Source organism: Oreochromis aureus, linkage group 12 (assembly GCF_013358895.1).
Source record: "Oreochromis aureus strain Israel breed Guangdong linkage group 12, ZZ_aureus, whole genome shotgun sequence".
NCBI classification, from domain to species: domain Eukaryota; kingdom Metazoa; phylum Chordata; class Actinopteri; order Cichliformes; family Cichlidae; genus Oreochromis; species Oreochromis aureus.
Window position 1 is genome coordinate 35,947,644 of NC_052953.1, and position 11,466 is coordinate 35,959,109.

The window sequence follows — 11,466 nt, forward strand, 5'->3', positions numbered from 1 at the left end:
CTTTTGGTGTTTATTACTATTATACTTTTTAAAATATTACACTTTTTTCCTTTAATTTGTCCCATTGAAATGAATGGAAAACTTCCACAATTCTGCTAAAACTTGCTTGTTTTTGAAACTTAACTACTTTGTCATACTTTCACCTAGAAACTCTATTCCAACTTTAAAATGTTCTCACATTATTGGGCTATTCCTGTCTGATTCAGCTTTTTCAGATCTTCTACCGTTTTAATTTTATACCTCTTTAAGTTTTCAGTTGCAAAATTGTGATTTTTCAGAAAATACATGCGTTGTTATGGTTGCTATGCAATTAACTCAGAGTGTGCACTCGTCCTTTCTGAATTTTCTCTTCATGTCTGAACAACTTCTTGCTACTCGCTCAATTTCCACTCAACCCCCACAAATTATACATCAAAATGTAGGTATTTTTGCTGGCTTTCAGAAGATGTCACATCATTGTTGTGGGATTTACAGATGTTTTGCAAATCTCCTCAGAGCAACACAAAGTCTGAAAACTCTCCATACAAAGTCAATGGAGAGTTTGTTCAAAATCAGCGCTGGATTTCTCTAATGAGAGGCATTTTCAAATCGTCATATCTCCTTAACAAAACAGAGTTGAGACATGAGGCTTGTGCCAGTATATCTTCAGACATCCCTGATGCTCACAATTCAAGAATTATTTCCTCACCTATTACCGTTTGGCCATGAATTACACTTGTTTGAGCATAGGAAATTTGTCCCTCGCTCAGATTTCTTCAGATTTCAAACTCTGGAAATGAGGCACTTTTTTCTCTCGTCATATCTTTTTGATGGCTTTCAACAGGGACCTGAAAATTTCCATGACTGTTCACCAAAGCCTGCTGTTTCTTACGGTGAAAGAATGATTTTGATGCTCCATATAGATTTAGAGTTACAAAACGTTGTTTGAGGGCAAGTCAAGGCAGTTTTGCTTCGCCTCTACTCAGTTACAGTGTATTACAAGTCATATATCTTTAATAATTTATATTTTATCTCTGATTTATGAAGACCTGCAGATTCCCCCATCTCTTCTGAACAAAACGGTGTCAGAATGAGCTTTCTAGCCCCTACGGTTAGGAAATTATGGCCATTTGTTCGAGGGGAATCCTGAATGTGAGAAATACACTGCAGAAAACTCATACCTCTCTCTGTGTCTGTGTGTGTAAGTGCTGATTACAGCAGGTGCAGCTAATTTAACTGACCTAGATATACCAAGCCCAGACTCTAAACAGCCACTGCTCCCTTTAGGCTCTGTGTATGTGTATGTTTGTGTGTCTGTATCAATATTTCTCCCATGTTAAAGTATTACTCCTCCATAATAGTATTTGTGCTAAATCAAAGTACTTCTACTACATCTTAGTACTTCTGCTCAATCATAGTATTTCTGCTAAATCATAGTATTTTTGCCAAATCATGGTATTTGTGCCAAATCATGGTTTTGGGGCAGAACGATAATATTTATTTTATGTTATGAGATTACTACTAAGTGGAGGAATGTCTGTTATGTTATAGTTTATGTGCTGAATATAGTATATCTGCCAAATCATAGTATTTATCCCAAATCATAGTATTTATGCCAAATTACAGTATTTCTGCTAAAAAGCAGAAATAGTACCTTTTAGCAGAAATTTCTGTTAAAAGATATTATTTATGTTAAAACATAGTATTTCTGCTAAATCATAGTATTTCTGCCAAATCATAGTATTTGTACTTATTCATAGTACTTGTGCCAAATCATAATATTTGTACCCAATCATAGTATTTCTGCAATATGATCGTATTTGTGGCAAATCATGGTATCTTTTTGCCAAATCATGGTATTTGTGCCCAGTTAAAATTTCTGTTATATTATAGCGTTACTACTAAGTCATAGAATTTCTGTTATGTTATAGTATATCTGCTGATTATAGTATATGTGCCAAATCATAGTATTTATGGCAAATCATAGTATTACTGCCCAAACATAGTATTTCTGCCAAATTGTAGTATTTGTGCAAAAACATACTATGTCTGCAAAATCATAGTATATCTGTTATGTTATAGTATTACTACTAAGGCATAGTATTTCTACCAAATCATAGTATTCCTTCAAAATCATAGTATCACTGCAATTTCATAGTATTTGAGCGAAATTGTAGTATTTGTACTAAATCATGGTACTTGTGCCAGATCATAGTATTTTTTGCAAATCATATTATTTGAACCAAAACATTGTATTTGTACGAAGTCATAGTATTTCTTCTAAATCATAGTATTTCACCCAAATCTCAGTAGTTGTGCTGAAACCCAGTATTATTGCCAAATCATAGTATTTGTACTGAAACATAGTATTTCTGCCAATAAGAGTATTTCTACTGAATCATAGTACTTGTGCCAAATCATAGTATTTCTGCCACATTGTGCTAGTTGTGCAAAAACATAGACTGTCTGCAAAATCATAGTATATCTATTATGTTATAGTATTACTACTAAGTCGTAGACTTTCTGTTTTGTTATAGTATATCTGCTGAATATAGTATATGTACCAAAGCATAGTATTTATAGCAAATCATAGTATTTGTGCTAAAACCTAGCATTTCTGCCACATTATAGTATTTGTGTAAAAACAGAATATCTGCAAAATCATCATATATCTGTTATGTTAAAGTATTACTACTAAGGCATAGTATTTCTGCAAAATTTCAGCTTTTTCACCCCTTTTCAGCAAAATTTTCAGTTTTTTCACCACTTTTCAGCACAAATCCCAGCTTTTTCAACTATTTTCAGCAAAAACATCTTTTCAGCAGAATTCTGAAAAGAGTTCTGCAGAACATTTTTCAACAGAAATTCTGCTGATTGAACTCTTCAGCAGAATTTTCAGAATTTTCACCTCTTTTCAGCCCAAATTCTGCTTATTCACCTCTTCTGTAAAATTTTCAGCCTTTTCACCTCTTATTACCACAAATCTCAGCTGTTTTCACAAAAAACTCTTTTGAGCAGAAATTCTGCTGATTCATCTCTATTCAGCGCAACTTTCTGCTTCTTTACCTCTTTTCAGCAGAAATTCTGCTGAGTCACCTCTTTTCTGCAAAATTTTCACTTTTTTCACCTCTTATCAGCACAATTCTCAGCAGCTTCTGCTGATTTCAGCAGAATTGTCGGTCTCTCCACATCTTCTTTGTGAGAATGAGTTTTCCTCAGTGAGATAAATAGCTACCTTGAGACCAGGAGGGCCAGGTTCGAGTCCTGCTCAGGGCAACGGTTTTTTTCCACCACTTTTCAGCAAAAATTTCTCCGTCTTTACCCGTTTCAGTAGAAATTTTGGCTTTTCACCAGTTTTCAGCAAAAATTTCTGCTTCTTCACCTGTTTTCAGCAGAATTTTCAGTTTTTTCACCGCCATACAACTGTTTGCGACTTTTCAACTTTTTCAGCTTTTCAGCAGACAGCTTCAGCGTTACGGCATCCACACAGCATTTTCGCAGGAAATGCAAATTTTTCTAGTTCTTTATTATACTTTATTCTGGTTGCTTCCGTACGTTTTTTGCCGCTTAACTACTCCCTCAGTTTTCAGCCGATTTTCACCGTTCAAACTCTATACTGTTCTGCTCTTTCTGCTGACGTAGGCTATGACTTTTGGTGTTTATTACTATTATACTTTTTAAAATATTACACTTTTTTCCTTTAATTTGTCCCATTGAAATTAATGGAAATCTTCAGAAATTCTGCTAAAACTTGCTTGTTTTTGAAACTTAACTACTTCCTCATACTTTCACTCAGAAACTCCATTCAAACTTTAAAATGTTCTCAGATTATTGGGCTATTCCTGTATGATTCAGCTTTTTCAGATCTTCTACCGTTTTAATCTTATCCCTCTTTAAGTTTTCAGTTGCAAAATTGTGATTTTTCACAAAATGCATGCGTTGTTATGGTTGCTATGCAATTAACTCAGAGTGGACAGTGAAACTTTCTGAATTTTCACCACTTGTCTGAACAACTTCATGCTACTCGCTCAATTTCCACTCAACCCCCACAAATTATACATCAAAACGTAGGTATTTTTGCTGGCTTTCAGAAAATGTCACTATCATTGTTGTGGGACCTACAGATGTTTTGCAAGTCTCCTCTGAGCAACACAAAGTCTGAAAACTCTCCACAGAAAGTCAATGGAGAGTTTGTTCAAAATCAGCGCTGGATTTCTCTAATGAGAGGCATTTTCAAATTGTCATAACTCCTTAACGAAACAAAGTGGAGACATGAGGCTTGTGCCAATATATCTTCAGACACTCCTGATGCTCACAAGTCAAGAAGTTTTTTCTCACCTATTACCGTTCTGAGATGAGTTACACTTGTTTGAGGGTATGAAATTTGTCATTCGCTCAGATTTCTTCAGATTTCAAACACTGGAAATGAGGCACTTTTTTCTCTCGTCATATCTTTTTGATGGCTTTCAACAGAGACCTGAAAATTTCCATGACTGTTCACCAAAGCCTGCTGTTTCTTACGGTGAAAGAATGATTTTGATGCTCCATATAGATTTAGAGTTACAAAACGTTGTTTGAGGGCAAGTCAAGGCAGTTTTGCTTTGCCTCTACTCAGTTACAGTGTATTACAAGTCATATATCTTCAATAATTTATATTTTATCTCTGAATTATGAAGACCTGCAGATTCCCCCATCTCTTCTGAACAAAACGGTGTCAGAATGAGCGTTCTAGCCCCTACGGTTAGGAAATTATGGTCATTTGTTCGAGGGGAGTCCTGAATGTGAGAAATACACTGAAGAAGACTCATACTTCTCTCTGTGTCTGTGTGTGTAAGTGCTGATTACAGCAGGTGCAGCCAATTTAGCTGACCTAGATATACCAAGCCCAGACTCTTAACAGCCACTGTTCCCTTTAGGCTCTGTGTATGTGTGTGTGTATCAATATTTCTCCCATGTTAAAGTATTACTCCTCCATAATAGTATTTCTGCTAAATCAAAGTATTTCTAGTACATCTTAGTACTTCTACTCAATCATAGTAATTCTCGGAAATCATAGTATTTTTGCCAAATCGTGGTATTTTTGCCAAATCATGGTTTTTGTGTCAAATCATGACATTTCTGATATATTATAGTATTACTAGTAGGTGGAGGTATTTCTGTTATGTTATACTATATGTGCTGAATAAAGTATATCTGCCAAATCATAGTATTTATCCCAAATCATAGTATTTATGCAAAATTGCAGTATTTAAAAAGCAGAAATAGTACCTTTTAGCAGAAATTTCTGTCAAAAGATATTATTTATGTTAAAACATAGTATTTCTGCTAAATCATAGTATTTGTGCCAAATCATAGTATTTGTACTAAGTCATAGTACTTTTGCCAAATCATAGTATTTGTACCCAATCATAGTATTTCTGCCATATCATCGTATTTGTGCCAAATCATGGTATTTTTTTGCCAAATCATGGTATTTGTGCCAAATCATGTTATTTGTACCCAATTAAAATTTCTGTTATGTTATAGTATTACTACTAAGTCATAGTATTTCTACCAAATCATAGTATTCCTTCAAAATCATAGTATTACTGCAATTTCATGGTATTTGAGCAAAATCGTAGTATTTGTGCAAAAACATATTATGTTTGCAAAATCACAGTATATCTGTTGTGTTATAGTATTACTACTAAGGCATAGTATTTCTACCAAATCATAGTATTCCTTCAAAATCATAGTATTACTGCAATTTCATAGTATTTGAGCAAAATCGTAGTATTTGTGCAAAAACATACTATGTCTGCAAAATCACAGTATATCTGTTATGTTATAGTATTACTACTAAGGCATGGTATTTCTACCAAATCATAGTATTCCCCCAATATCATAGTATTATTGCAATTTCATAGTAATTGAGCGAAATCGTAGTATTTGTGCAAAAACATACTATGTCTGCAAAATCACAGTATATCTGTTATGTTATAGTATTACTACTAAGGCATAGTATTTCTACCTATTCATAGTATTCCTTCAAAATCATAGTATTACTGCAATTTCATAGTATTTGAGCAAAATCGTAGTATATGTGCAAAAACATACTATGTCTGCAAAATCATCATATATCGGTGATGTTATAGTATTACTACTAAGCCATAGTATTTCTGCAAAATCATAGTATTTTTGCAGAAACATTGTACTTTTGGTAAATCATAGTATTTCTACTAAATAATAGTATTTCTGCCAAATCATAGTGTTTCTTTCAAATCATAGCATTCGAACTAAATCATAGAATCATAGTATTTGTGCCAAAACATTGTATTTGTACAAAGTCATAATATTTCTTCTAAATCATAGTATTTCAATCAAATCTCAGGAGTTGTGCTAAAATGCAGTATTATTGCCAAATCATAGTATTTCTACCCAAACATCAGTTCAACTTATTTAACTCTTCTCAACAGCCCAACACCTCTTCTTCACCTCGTTTCAGCAGAATTGTGAGTTCTGCAGTTCTGCAGAACTCTTTTCAGCAGAAATTCTGCCGATTGAAATCTTTTCAGCCAAATTTTCACCTCTTTTAAGGCCAAATTCTGCTTATTCACCTCTTCTGCAAAATTTTCAGCCTTTTCACCTCTTATCAGCACAAATATCAGCTTTTTTCAGAAAAAACCTCTTTTGAGCAGAAATTCTGCTGATTCATCTCTTTTTAGCGCAAGTTTTTGCTTCTTTACCTCTTTTCAGCAGAAATTCTGCTGATTCACCTCTTTTCTGCAAAATTTTCAGCCTTTTCACCTCTTATCATCACAATCCTCAGCAGCTTCTGCTCATTTCAGCGAAATTGTCAGTCTCTCCATCTATTCTTTGTCAGAATGAGTTTGGCTCAGTGAGCTGAGTGGCCGCCTTGATACCAGGAGGGCCAGGTTTGAATCCTGCTCAGGGCAAAGTTTTTTTTCCACCACTTTTCAGCAAAAATTTTCTCCATCTTTACCCCTTTCAGTAGAATTTTTGGCTTTTCATCACTTTTCAGCAAAAATTTTCTGCTTCTTCACCTGTTTTCAGCAGAATTTTCAGTTTCTTCACTGCCCTATAACTTTTTGCAAGTTTTCAACTTTTTCAGCTTTTCAGCAGGCAACTTCAGCGTTAAGGCATCCACACAGCATTTTCGCAGGAAATGCAAATTTTTCTAGTCTTTATTATTCCTCTAGTTGCTCCGTTCTTTGCCAATTAACTACTCCCTCAGTTTTCAGCCGATTTTCACCGTTCAAACTCTAATCTGTTCTGCTATTTCTGCTAATGTGTGCTATGACTTTTGGTGTTTATTACTATTATACTTTTTAAAATATTACACTTTTTTCCTTTAATTTGTCCCATTGAAATGAATGGAAAACTTCCACAATTCTGCTAAAACTTGCTTGGTTGCTTGGAAACGTAACTACTTCCTCATACTTTCACTCAGAAACTCCATTCAAACTTTAAAATGTTCTCAGATTATTGGGCTATTCCTGTGTGATTCAGCTTTTTCAGATCTTCTACCGTTTTAATTTTATACCTCTTTAAGTTTTCAGTTCCAAAACTGTGATTTTTCAGAAAATACATGCGTTGCTATGGTTGCTATGCAATTAACTCACAGTGAGCGCTGGTCTGTTCTGAATTTTCTCTTCATGTCCGAACAACTTCTCGCTACTCGCTCAATTTCCACTCAACCCCCACAAATTATACATCAAAACGTAGGTATTTTTGCTGGCTTTCAGACAATTTCACTATCTTTATTGTGAGATTTACCGTTTTTTCACAATTTGCCTCGAAGTGACACAAGGTCTGACAACTCCCCATTCAAAGTCTATGGGGAGGTTTTGAAATTCAGAGCTGAAATTCTGTAACGGGAGGCATTTTCAAATCGTCATATCTCTTAAACAAAGCAAAGTTAGGACATGAGGCTTGTGCCAATATATCTTCAGACACTGCTGACACTCACAGTGGAAGCAGTTTTTACATTCATCTTACCGTTGAGCCATAAATTACGTTTGTTTAAGGGGTGGAAATCTGTCCTCCTCTCAGTTTTCACACTCTGAAAATGAAGCCGTTTCTTCTCTCGTCATATCTCCGCGACGGAGGTACAAAGAGCAATGAAAATCGCAGTCAAAGTACACCGCTGATTCACCCAGTACAAGAATTATGCTGCTAGCCCTCCTAGTTTTTGAGTTACACGACGTTTTGTAACACCAGAAAACGGCGTTTTTCGCCTCTCACCGCGATCTAATTCTGACTGCTGAAGTCTCTGTCTTTCAGACACCCGCCCCCTTCCCAGGTGGCGCAATCAGTAATGACACGGCTCTGCAGCTCAAAGGTCGTGGGTTCAATCCCACCTTGGTCCCACCCACCACTTTAATCACACTCTAGATCTTGTTTTAACATATGGCATAGAAAAAGAACATTTAACAGTGTTTCCTGAAAACCCTCTGCTGTCTGATCATTTCCTGATAACATTTACATTTACAATAATTGATTACACAGCAGTGGAGAGTAGACTTTATCAAAGTAGATGTCTTTCTGAAAGTGCTGTAACTAAGTTTAAGAATATAATCCACCCACTGTTATCATCTTCAATGCCCTGTACCAACATAGAGCAGAGCAGCTATCTGAACGCTACTCCAACAGAGGTCAATCATCTTGTTAATAATTTTACCTCCTCACTACGTATGACTCTGGATACTGTAGCTCCGGTGAAAACTAAGGCCTCAAATCCGAAGTACCTGACTCCGTGGTATAATTCTCAAACACGTAGCCTAAAGCAGATAACTCGTAAGCTGGAGAGGAAATGGCGTGTCACAAATTTAGAGGATCATCACTTAGCCTGGAGAAATAGTTTGCTGCTTTATAAGAAAGCCCTCCGCAAAGCCAGAACATCTTACTATCCGTCACTGATTGAAGAAAATAAGAACAACCCCAGGTTTCTCTTCAGCACTGTAGCCAGGCTGACAAAATGTCAGAGCTCTACTGAGCCAACAATCCCTTTAACGTTAACTAGTAATGACTTCATGAACTTCTTTACTAATAAAATTCTTATCATTAGAGAAAAAATTACCAATAATCATCCCACAGATGTAATATTATCTACAGCTACTTTTAGTACCATTGATGTTAAGTTAGACTCTTTTTCTCCAATTGATCTTTCTGAGTTAACTTCAATAATTAATTCCTCCAAACCATCAACGTGTCTTTTAGACCCCATTCCTACAAAACTGCTCAAAGAAGTCCTGCCATTAATTAATTCTTCGATCTTAAATATGATCAACCTATCTCTAATAATCGGCTATGTACCACAGGCCTTCAAGCTGGCTGTAGTTAAACCCTTACTTAAAAAGCCATCTCTAGACCCAGCTGTCTTAGCTAATTATAGGCCAATCTCCAACCTTCCTTTCATATCAAAAATCCTTGAAAGAGTAGTTGTCAAACAGCTAACAGATCATCTGCAGAGGAATGGCTTATCTGAAGAGTTTCAGTCAGGTTTCAGAGCTCATCACAGCACAGAAACAGCTTTAGTGAAGGTTACAAATGATCTTCTTATGGCCTCTGACAGTGGACTCATCTCTGTGCTTGTCCTGCTAGACCTTAGTGCGGCGTTCGATACTGTCGACAATAATATCCTATTAGAGCGATTAGAACATGCTGTAGGTATTACAGGTACTGCACTGCAGTGGTTTGTATCATATCTATCTAATAGACTCCAATTTGTTCAAGTAAATGGAGAGTCCTCTTCACACACTAAGGTCAATTATGGTGTTCCACAGGGTTCAGTGCTAGGACCAATTCTATTTACATTATACATGCTTCCCTTAGGCAGTATCATTAGAAGACATAGCATAAATTTTCACTGCTATGCAGATGACACGCAGCTCTATCTATCCATGAAGCCAGGTAACACACACCAATTAGTTAAACTGCAGGAATGTCTTAAAGACATAAAGACCTGGATGGCCGCTAACTTTCTGCTTCTTAATTCAGATAAAACTGAGGTTATTGTACTCGGCCCTGAAAATCTTAGAAATATGGTATCTAACCAGATTCTTACTCTGGATGGCATTACCTTGGCCTCCGGTAATGCTGTGAGGAACCTTGAGTCATTTTGACCAGGACATGTCCTTCAATGCACATATTAAACAAATATGTAAGACTGCTTTCTTCCATTTGCGCAACATCTCTAAAATTAGAAATATCCTGTCTCAGAGTGATGCTGAAAAACTAGTTCATGCATTTATTACTTCCAGGCTGGACAACTGTAATTCTTTATTATCAGGATGTCCTAAAAACTCGCTGAAAAGCCTTCAGCTAATCCAAAATGCTGCAGCAAGAGTACTGACAGGGACTAGAAAGAGAGAACATATTTCTCCTGTGTTGGCTTCCCTTCATTGGCTTCCTGTTAAATCCAGAATTGAATTCAAAATCCTGCTCCTCACATACAAGGTCTTAAATAATCAGGCTCCATCTTATCTTAATGACCTTGTAGTACCATATCACCCTATTAGAGCACTTCGCTCTTGCTCTGCAGGCCTACTTGCTGTTCCTAGAGTATTTAAAAGTAGAATGGGAGGGAGAGCCTTCAGTTTTCAGGCCCCTCTTCTGTGGAACCAGCTTCCAGTTTGGATTCGGGAGACAGACACTATCTCTACTTTCAAGATTAGGCTTAAAACTTTCCTTTTGCTAAAGCATATAGTTAGGGCTGGACCAGGTGACCCTGAATCCTCCCTTAGTTATGCTGCAATAGACGTGAGGCTGCCGGGATTCCCATGATGCATTGAGTTTTTCCTTTCCAGTCACCTTTCTCACTCACTATGTGTTAATAGACCTCTCTGCATCGAATCATATCTGTTACTAATCTCTGGCTCTCTTCCACAGCATGTCTTTATCCTGTTTTCCTTCTTTCACCCCAACCGGTCGCAGCAGATGGCCGCCCCTCCCTGAGCCTGGTTCTGCCGGAGGTTTCTTCCTGTTAAAAGGAGTTTTTCCTTCCCACTGTCGCCAAAGTGCTTGCTCATAGGGGGTCATATGATTGTTGGGTTTTTCTCTGTATTTATTATTGTGCGATCTATTGTACAATATAAAGCGCCTTGAGGCGATATTTGTTGTGATTTGGCGCTATATAAATAAAATTGAATTGAATTGAATTGGTCCACGTTTTTTTTTTTCACTACAAATTTATACACTATCACAGACCTGTAATTTATATTGCTAATTTATTACAATTCTGCAAAGTTTTATGATTTTAGCAGCTTTTCTAATATGGACCTCAGATTCTTGTTAACGCTCCATGGCCGAAACAAGTACACAACCTGACGAAGCAGACAGAGGCAGTACCTCTGATTGGTGAATTTGAGCAGAACCAGGTTGTTCTTTCATTTCATTTCTTTATTTATTTCACACATGGTTCAACAGTGTTTCTTTTTCTACATACAGAACCTTCTGCCTGTTTTCAGCAGAAATTCTGCTAAGTCA